The sequence below is a fragment of the Lepidochelys olivacea genome (assembly GCF_965140295.1).
Source record: "Lepidochelys olivacea isolate rLepOli2 genome assembly, chromosome: 2".
Classification (NCBI taxonomy): Eukaryota; Metazoa; Chordata; order Testudines; family Cheloniidae; genus Lepidochelys; species Lepidochelys olivacea.
In genome coordinates, this window is record NC_140412.1 from 200,122,898 (window position 1) to 200,133,391 (window position 10,494).

Consider the following 10,494-nt stretch of genomic DNA (forward strand, 5'->3'; position numbering starts at 1 on the left):
TACATGTACTAAAAAGTGTGATATTGTTTGTGTGTGCATTTCCCCCCATCTACACATATTTTACACTGAATTAAATGGGAAGACTATAAGAAAAATCACACTCATTGCCCAGGAGCATTATACACTGCCTTGTGTTGCAGCATCTTTGGAGAATGGACCATATTTGCAGTATACACTCCTTCAATTATCCAGATACTTTTTTGTTTGAATATAATAAAGTTCATTATTCTCATGGCTTATCAGCTATTTCGTCATCTCTAACTCATGAAGACATTCTAGGGCAGAGGTTCTCAAACAGTGGTCTATGGACCACTGAGCTCCATTCAGGTGGTCCTAGTTCCCTCTAAGGTGCGTGCCTGGGTGGCCGCACACGAGAGAATGAAGGCCCACCCACCACGCGCAGGCATGGTTCTACTAATTAGGTTTCTGGACCTTGGAGAAGACGCACATGTAAGGGGAGGGTGGCGGCCTTGGAGAAGACGCTTATGTAAGGGGAGGGTGGCGGCGTAGGAGAGGACAGTGGGGTGAGAAGAGGGGGTGGGGGGAATTTGGGATGTGCAGGGCTACGGTGGCCAGAGAAAGGTGACTTTCCCCAGCTCAGGGGCTGCTGCAGCCGAGGAGAGACCCACCCCCCTCCGTCCCAGCCCCAGCTCGAGGGCTATTGTGGCGTGGGAGAGACCCCCCCCATCCCAGCCCCAACTTGGGGGCTACCGCAGCAGGGAAGAGACCCCACATCTATTGCATTAGAAAGGTAAGACTACCAATATTAAAATATGAGTTGTGTGCTTTTATTTGTAGAACAAAAAAAGTTAATTACATTTTTTTTAATTTGGCGCTTTTATCCAAAGTGCTTTACAATAGTTAACTAATGGTACAAACAACATTTGGAAAGATCATTAAGTGGTCCGCCAAGACCCTCAGCAATTTTCAAGTGGTCCACGAAAAAAAAGTTTGAGAACCACTGGTCTAGGGCATTTAACTTCCAGTGAAGTCAATGGAAGCCCCATACAAGCGTCCAAGGCAAGAAATTTTGTACATAAGCACAGATCTCTCCAGGACAGTATTTTTAAAATTGAAGTGAAGAAGTGGAAAACATGCAGAAAGAAAAGAAAATTAATGTGGTTTTGAACATTGCCATACAACTTCCTGTGTTTGACCTCATAAAGAATAAAAAAAGACATATGATCTGTAACTTCCTCTGAGTTTTCTTTGATCTCTGGATGGAAAACTTAAAAAGCAGACTTTCTTATTAGCTGCTGCTGGGTTTTTTGTTTGTTTAATTAAATTCCCTAATAATCTTTAATGTTATAACATCTATCTGTACATACACAGATATTATGGGCTCAATCATACCCTCCTGAAAGACAAACAGGTTTCTAAGGTATTGTGATATCAAGGAATGGATTGAATAATATTCTGATGGAGTGGCCTCTACATGTCCACTGAATAGACAGAGAACTGCAGGGAATCTAGAGACAAGGCAAACTTGTGCATCTGTTGAGAGGGAAGGCAAAGGGAGGAGGATTAGAGATGGGAAAAAGAGGACGGTGCCAGTTCACGTAAGCAAAAAGTCAACTAAGCATACTTTGTTGCAGAATCTCAATGGACTTCAGCACAAGGGCCAAAGCTGCCCTGTGGAAGAAAAGCATTAAAAATTAAAAATTGTAGTGGCCTTTTGTATTCAGCTGAATTTCCAAATGGCTAAAACAAATTCCCCTGTAATATTTTGCCCAGTCATTGTACTTACTCCTAGCTGCATTGGATCAAAGTTTTTAAACTCCATTTTGGCCTCATCCTGATCAACCAGTCAACAGTGCCCTTGTTGCCAAGAAGGCCAATGGCATTTTGGGCTGTATAAGTAGGGGCATTGCCAGGAGATCGAGGGACGTGATCCTTCCCCTCTATTCGACATTGGTGAGGCCTCATCTGGAGTACTGTGTCCAGTTTTGGGCCCCACACTACAAGAAGGATGTGGAAAAATTGGAAAAAGTCCAGCGGAGGGCAACAAAAATTATTAGGGGACTGGAATACATGATTTATGAGGAGAGGCTGAGGGAACTGGGATTGTTTAGTCTGCAGAAGAGAAGAATGAGGGGGGGATTTCATAGCTGCTTTCAGCTACCTGAAAGGGGGTTCCAAAGAGAATGGATCTTCTAGACTGTTCTCAGTGGTAGCAGATGACAGAACGAGGAGTAATGGTCTCAAGTTGCAGTGGGGGAGGTTTAGGTTGGATATTAGGAAAAACTTTTTCACTAGGAGGGTGGTGAAGCACTGGAATGGGTTACCTAGGGAGGTGGTGGAATCTTCTTCCTTTTGAAGTTTTTAAGGTCAGGCTTGACAAAGCCCTGGCTCAGGTGATTTAGTTGGGGATTGGTCCTGCTTTGAGCAGGGGGTTGGACTAGATGACCTCCTGAGGTCCCTTCCAACCCTGATATTCTATGATTCTACAAAACCTCAGATAAGTAGCAGAGCCTTATACCCAGCAGTACAAGGCACAAAGTAACCTCACTCAGCCTGCGAGATCCATGGGAGCTGGGAAACAAGACTTTACAGGGCACTCTCTATACGTGAAAATTGATTTGATCATGCGTTTATCTGTAACCTGTGTGCGCCGCTATTTTGCTAGAGATTGCTGCTGCACAGAGCGGTTCTGTCGCACCTGCCCTGCCAGTGCCCCACAACCCGTAGAATCATGACTACATGGAGTTTACACACAAGGGATTCTCCAGGGTCTGAAGGAAGAGGGTTCTATTATTTAGGTTCAACATTTCTCTGTATAACAGATGTAGGATTCCACCTAATAATGTAGGAGGCAATATATATCTGTAGGTCTACATCTATAATACACAAACATATGCAGTGTGAGATATAGATAAAATCTCTGCATATTACAGACACATCCAACTTCAAAGAAATCTTTAGCAATATAATTTAAAATACTTAGATGCCAATTATGTAGTACATGGGGTGAGAATATGGAAAACAGAACTCATTGTGTGTATATAGCTCTTACAATGATACTGAAAGCTAAAGATTCTCTAGTCCAGCCTGACATTTTTACTTTGTCATGTCTTTTTCTTTCATCTCCTTTCTCTGCCCGTTCCACTCATTTTTTTGCCATTCACTATCATCAAAGGTTAACTCTAATGAGCCATTTTAATTCACAGAATAGTAACCAGGCACTTCATATTGATATTACACATACAACTGAAATAGCCAAAACCAGCAAGTGAAAAAAAACTAAAGATACTGAACTAACACATGTCCATTTCATGTGTCACTTTAGACCTGACATATGTTGAATTATATCTAAGTTATTTTGTCTGGAGACAGCTAGTAGCCTAGTCTAATTTATAATCTTTATTCCCATGGATGTATAGACACTTAGTAAATTAGGTCATACCAATTTACCTGTAAAGGAAACTTTCAGTTAAATAAACCTGTGGGGCGAAAGAATAGATTTTGGCCCCTATCCACTGTGAGTAGTCCCATTGTCTTCACTGGGACACATAATGTAAAGAACCGCGCATAGGTTTGCAGGACTGGGGTCTGAGATAGTATGTTTCTGGTTTGGTTATGACAGACACAAAACTTCTAAATGTATATATATTCTTCACATAATTTTTCTAAGCCCTATAGACTTACTGTGTTACTCTGGAAAATGGAGTACACAGAGCTGTACAATCTACTTGAAAAATACACAACTTGATCAAGACACTGAAATAGAGTATTAATGTTGTACACTAATGCCATACTCACTTATGCATGGTTACAGAAGCACGGGTCAATATTAAACGCATTGCAACACAATTCAAAGAAGGTGTCAGTTGTATATAAAATTTAACTTAATTTAGAAAACAAACTGAAAACAGATAAAACTATTACTTCAACAACCAAAATTATTTATCAGAGATTAAGTTACTTTTGTCTTCATTAATATTTCTTGCTTCAAAACAATAAATGGCATCTAATGTTTTATCTAATCTACAAACTTTCTACTCTTTTCTGTATTTCACAACCATTTGGCTTGTTTCCAGTATGCCTCATTCTCTCTTTTTATTTCTGTATCTGCTAATATTGTTCAATGTTTTTCCAGTTTGCCTAGCTACTTTGAATATTAAGTGTGGATTGTAATGAATAAAAATTTAAATATCTTCAATTTCTAACGTGTTCCAAATACTGCAAAGTGCATATTGCACATTGCTTTGAAGGAAAGAGATAATTTCATTGACACTTTGCTAGCACCTTGGGACTCCTAAGTATTGCTTTCCATAGTAGAGAATGTTTAATTAGAACACTTAACACAGAAACAAACAAACAACTGAAATTAAACTGTGACTCTTTTCCCAATTTCAACTACGGGTTAAAATACTGTTTGTTTTTATACAAAGCATATGCATGTATTTTACTATAATAATTCAATCATTTTGTGATACATTAGGGCATTCAGATATATTCAGTCTCTTAATACAAAAAGAAGGGGACATTCAATGGAACTGAAAGGCAAGAAATTCAACACAGATAAGTAACTTATGGAACTCATTGTCCCAAGAGACCAAGAGCTTACAGGAATTCAGAAAAGGAGTAGACATTTACAGACCTAATGCGAGCAAAGATTTTTTTAGAAGGGACGTAAACCTTCATGCTTCAAGGCATAAGCATAAGCTAGCTACCAACTGACGGGGCTACAAAGAAACTTCTCCAATGCTCAAATTATTCCATAACTGTCCACTACAGGACACCTTCCTGTGGTAGAGAGAGGATACCAAAATAGATGAACCACCTGGTCTGATTCACTAGGGCATTTCCCATATTACTGAATCACATGTGAAAGTGGCAGCATTTTAATTCCTTAGGGTATGATTTTCCAGGTGTAAATGGGGTGCAAGGCAGTGGAGAATTAGACCCTTACAATCTAGGAAATATCAATATTCCACACAAGAAATTGAAATATCACTATGGGCCTAATTCACTACTGTGTTACTACAGTTTTATACTATTGTAAATCCATGGAAAACAAGAGTGACTCCAGTAAGAAGATTGTTGTTGTAGCCATGTTGGTAACAGGATATTAGAGAGATGCTCTACAACGATCAACACCCCACAAAACGCACCTTTCAAGATCCATGGATCCTGCACATACCCATCACAACATGTGATACACCTCATCCAGCGCACTAAATGCCCCAGTAACAACTACGTGGATGAAATGAGACAATCGCTATGCTCTTGAACTCACACAGAAACATGATCAAAAACACCATTTCACCTGTGGGAGAACATATCTCACAAAAAGAAAAGGAGTACTTGTGGCACCTTAGAGACTAACCAATTTATTTGAGCATAAGCTTTCGTGAGCTACAGCTCACTGCATCGGATGCATTCAGTGGAAAATACAGTGAGGAGATTTATATACACACAGAACATGAAAAAATGGGTGTTCTCATACACACTGTAAGGAGAGTGATCACTTAAGATGAGCTATTTACCAGCAAAGTGGGGGACGGACCTTTTGTAGTGATAATCAAGGTGGGCCATTTCCAGCAGTTAACAAGAACGTCTGAGGAATGCGGGGGGGGGGGAGGGAAGACATGGGGAAATAGTTTTACTTTGTGTAATGACCCATCCACTCCCAGCCTCTATTGAAGCCTAAGTTAATTGTATCCAGTTTGCAAATTAATTCCAATTCAGCAGTCTCTCGTTGGAGTCTGTTTTTGAAGTCTTTTTGTTGTAATATTGCGACTTTTAGGTCTGTAATCGAGTGACCAGAAAGACTGAAGTGTTCTCCGATTGGTTTATGAATGTTATAATTCTTGACATCTGATTTGTGTCCATTTATTCTTTTACATAGGGACTGTCCAGTTTCCTCAGATGTTCTTATTAACTGCTGGAAATGGCCCACCTTGATTATGACTACAAAAGGTTTTCTCCCCCCACCCTCGCTCTCCTGCTGGTAAACAGCTCATCTTAAGTGATCACTCTCCTTACAGTGTGTATGAGAACACCCATTTTTTCATGTTCTGTGTGTATATAAATCTCCTCACTGTATTTTCCACTGAATGCATCCGATGAATTGAGCTGTAGCTCACGAAAGCTTATGCTCAAATAAATTGGTTAGTCTCTAAAGTGCCACAAGTACTCCTTTTCTTTTTGCAAATACAGACTAACACGGCTGCTACTCTGAAACATATCTCACAAAGCGATCGCTCTATAGCTGACCTCTCAGTTCTCATCCTCAAACACTTATTACAACAATCTATAACCCACTTAACCACCCCCTACACCATTGACTAGAGAGGTGTTAGCAGGCCACTTCACCTTGAACAAGCCCTTGAAATATGTGTTAACTACTTATATTAAACAATCTGTTCTACCTTGTGTTTATCTGTGACACACTCAGTACATTTCCCAAACCTGAAGAAGAGCTCTGTGAAGCTCAAAAGCTTGTTTCTATCTCACTCAGCTTGTGTCACCAGCAGGAGGAACCTGTGGCAGCAGCGCAGTGATGAATCAGGCCCGTGATATTCTTTCTGGTTTATTCTAAGTTGGCAGGATGGGATTCTCATTTATACAAAGGCTGCTTTACACCACTCTGGCAGGGTAAACAGGTCCTAAAGTATGTAATTCACACCCACTTTCAGGCACCTTTACATTACCAGGGCAGCATAAAGGGAGTTTGAGAATCTGAGCACACAACCAGGATGAGGTAAAGGAGGATTAGTTTAAATGAAAATCTGGTTCACAATATGTAATTTGTCACAAACCTGATCATCATGCCTAACCCACTAATGGCAGCACATTTTGTCATCCATAGGTCTAATCTTGCAGTCTTTATTCAGACAAAATTTACATCACTGGCAGTTTTGCCTGCATAAGTACCCACGGAATGAGCCTTTTGTGGCTATTAGATCAGTACATATTGCGTCTGATGCATATCTTAGGGTTTATCTACGAAGGAAGATTGTACCAGTTATACCGCCATAATTATAACACTGTAAACCAATATATAGTTAACCAATATAGATAAACCAGTTATAAGCTCCCATGTGGGCATTCTTATTCCAGTATGAGTGGCTTTTTTTTCCTGTTTAGCTTAAATACCCTGCCCAAGCAACATAAGTGAAGACCCTCTTATACTCCAATAATAGTGCCCACACAGGGGGTTATACCAGTATAAATGCATTGGTTTACACTGACACCTTAGCCTACACTAGCATAACTCTCCTATGTAGACAAGTCCTTACACAAGTAGTCCCAACAAAAAATATACTGCATTATGTTATGACTAGTAGGCATGCACCTCCAAACTCTTACATAAATAGTCCTTATAGACCCAGTGGTCTCATTGACTTTTACTCTCTTTTGGGTATCAACTGTACTCTATCATGGTAAATTTCCTGAACCCAACACACTCCTCCTAGCATAAAAAAGTTTTGAGTTAGTATTAAACAGGGGTCTCTTATCTTGATTTAAAATGTCTTTATTTCAGAATTACTTACAATAATTTTTTAGAGAGAAATAAATAAAATACCACAGATTAAATAAATGTAGAAGTAGTTACATTTTACACTTTAACAAAATTTGTATTAGACCAAATTCTTATAAATGGTTCCTATAAAGTGTGTTTCAACCAAGGGTGAAATACCTACCCTACCGAAGCCAATGGGACTTTTGCCATTGACTTCAAAGGGCAGGATTTCACCCTGATCAAAATAAAAACCTACTAATAAGAAATTAATATTTTGATGTATAAATAATTGTAACATTTTCATATCCTAGCATAGAGCCTTGAAAATAAAAAAATATAAATCCCGCTGAGCCTTTAGATAATACACTTGCTAAATATATGTCATTGTTACAGATAGTGGACTTGATCCTACAGACCCTTATCCGAATAGGCTTATCCACACAATTGATCCCACTGAAAGGTCTAGGGAATTTACCATGATGATGAAGTGTGAGCAGTACCCAGAAGGCAAAAGCAGTGAACTACAAGCTGTGCTAACTCCAGAACTGCCTTGTTCTTTGCAAAATTAGTAGAAAACATTCCTCATTCAGAAAAACAAGTCTGATGTCCATTAATTAGTTTTACTAAAATAAGAAACTGTTCAGAATTAGTGAGAATAAAATAAGTGGCTGGTTAAAGGAAATTTAATTTCCACTGTGGTTGTTTGTACATTTTGTAAAATGAAATGTGTATGCTATCTCTAAAATTATACTTTGGCACACTTTTTATAGATAACACTGCTAAAAACTCTTAGTTTTTGAACAAACATAAACACCAAGTATGTTTTCACCAAAAAGTGATGTGGTATACAATTTAATTATTCATTTATGCAAACGATGGTAGACAGAATTATAAAAGACAAATAAACAGCAAATGAGGTTAGTTTGCCCCACGCTTTATGTTGCAAGAGTTCTAAGCATAGTTTAGTGTTTTCTATTCATGACTTTATTATCAAATTACTCCCTGATGATGTCTCAAATGTGCTTTTGTCTGCAAATGAGAAGGAATAAAATACCAAGGCATTAACGTTAAATTACAATAGTTAATGGTGTAAATACCAAAATAATTACTGCATCATACAATCAATTGTTATGTATTCATTACTGAAGTTCTTATAAAGCCTTCATTTTCTTGTTACAATTATTTTTTTCTTTGTTTTTGTCTGGCTATTTTATAGCCTTGACAGTACTTTAATACCATTCACAGTTACACAACCCATTTAATCCTGTTTAAAGCTTCATTTTAGCTATTTCTTATTTGTGCAGAAACTGCTTTCACTTCTGCCCTGACAGTCAAAAACAACACAGGAATAGGTGCAACACTTGTCTAATGGGATTATCTAAACCCAGTAGCAATAAAATAACAGACGGTTTACAACTCTGCTTTGCCACCCCTCTCTCAAATACACTAGTTTTGCAAAATAATCAAACTAATTGCCACTGCAGCGTATCTTGATTATTCTCCCACAAGTTTCAATGCTTACATCTCTTTCACAAAACATAGACTATTACAGTAGCTAGCCAAGCAAGATGTTTTTTGTTACCTCTGCTCCTCTCTCTCTCTCTCTCTCCAGTACAAACTGCAACTTCCACACAAGCGCGGTGCTGCTGCTGATGGCTAAAAGTACAACTGCCACGGTGCTCTTGAACCTGTGACCTTCTTCTGTCTGGTTAACGCTTTCATCGTTTTGATCGATTCTGCTTCAACTCCAGCTGTTTTACCAGCAATTAGGCACACACGCGGCTCCGCAAATGCAGGGATCCCTCCCCACACAACAAAGCTGCACACACGCAGCACACTGCCATATTTACAACTCCCTGCTGTCCCAAGAAGTCACCCGCACGTTTCCAATAAGCCAAAGCAAAACTCGGAATGCCTCTCTATCTGTACCAAAAACAGCTCTCCCAGTTTCTTTTTAAGGCACACAGCACAGCAGCAAGAAGTGAACAGCAATCACAAACTCAGAGGAGCTCAGGTACATTGCTGTACCACTAAAAAACGTAGCTCTCCCACCCTTTCTGCCCCACAAAGCTTTGCACCTAAGAGCTTGAGAAGTTATATACCAAGGACCTTGCACCCTAGGTCTGATACTTCAGACAAAGGGGGGGGGGGGTTACTACCCTAAACCTAGAAGCAGACCTGAAGAAGAGCTCTGTGCGGCTCCAAAGCGGGTCTCTCTCACCGACAGAAAGAGATCGCCTCACCCACCTTGTCTCTCTCAACACAGAGCCCCAGAGAAGCCCACTTCTACCTGGAGCAGGCGGCTGGAGCTGGGCTGCAAACTTTGCTCCTCACCCACTGTTCTAGCACAACCATGCAACGGTTGCAAAGATGCCAGCAGAGAGCAGCGAGGCACACGTAAGACAGATATCCCCGCAGCCGCACGCCTGTGCCCCGCGCGCTGCCGCGGCCGCCCCTCAGGCTGCCTGCGCGCCTGGGGAATGACTCCGGGACGCGCTCAGGGTCACACCACGCATTTACTCAAGCCGGCTGGCCCGAGCCTGGGAGACCCTCACGCAGCTTTCACTGAGGCCGGGGCAAACTCCTATCGAAGGGCCCGTGGCCTGAGCGGATCGGGCCGGGAGTGCCGAAGAACGCAGCGCTTCTATGCAGAACAAGCCTCCACCACAGCCCAAAGGTTCCCTGACCTGGGGGCGGGGGGAGGGGGTATTTAATTGTCCGTGCAGCGTACAGCTGCAGGGGCCAGTCCCCAAGACCTCGCGTGGAGCAGCGATGCATGCCCGCTACACCCACCCCCATCAGCTCTTCCCCCTCTGCTCCTGGGTGCCACGCGCTCCGCACCCACCCCCCAGGCCCCCCGCACAGCATGCGCATGGCCCGCCCACCGGCACTCCCGCCCGGCCCGGTCTATCCCCACAGCCCGCCCTTTACCTCTGCGCTCGCTCCAGCCGCCGCCTGCTCCGAGCGCTGCTCCTGCCGCCTCTCCCCGTTGCCGCCCTGCGAGCTGAGAGAGCGCCGCGGCGGCG

At 41.5% G+C, this 10,494-nt stretch overlaps 1 protein-coding gene across 1 annotated transcript in view; it reads right to left on the reverse strand.

Annotated features, from left to right (window-relative positions):
• Nucleotides 1–9,876, reverse strand: part of RARB (retinoic acid receptor beta) — a 516,441-nt gene extending 506,565 nt beyond the window's left edge. The window contains exon 1 of the mRNA XM_084618116.1: nucleotides 9,759–9,876. The gene's annotated coding sequence lies outside the window, so the exon portion shown is untranslated. The remainder of the gene's footprint in view (nucleotides 1–9,758) is intronic.
• Between the last annotated feature and the right edge of the window lie 618 nt (nucleotides 9,877–10,494).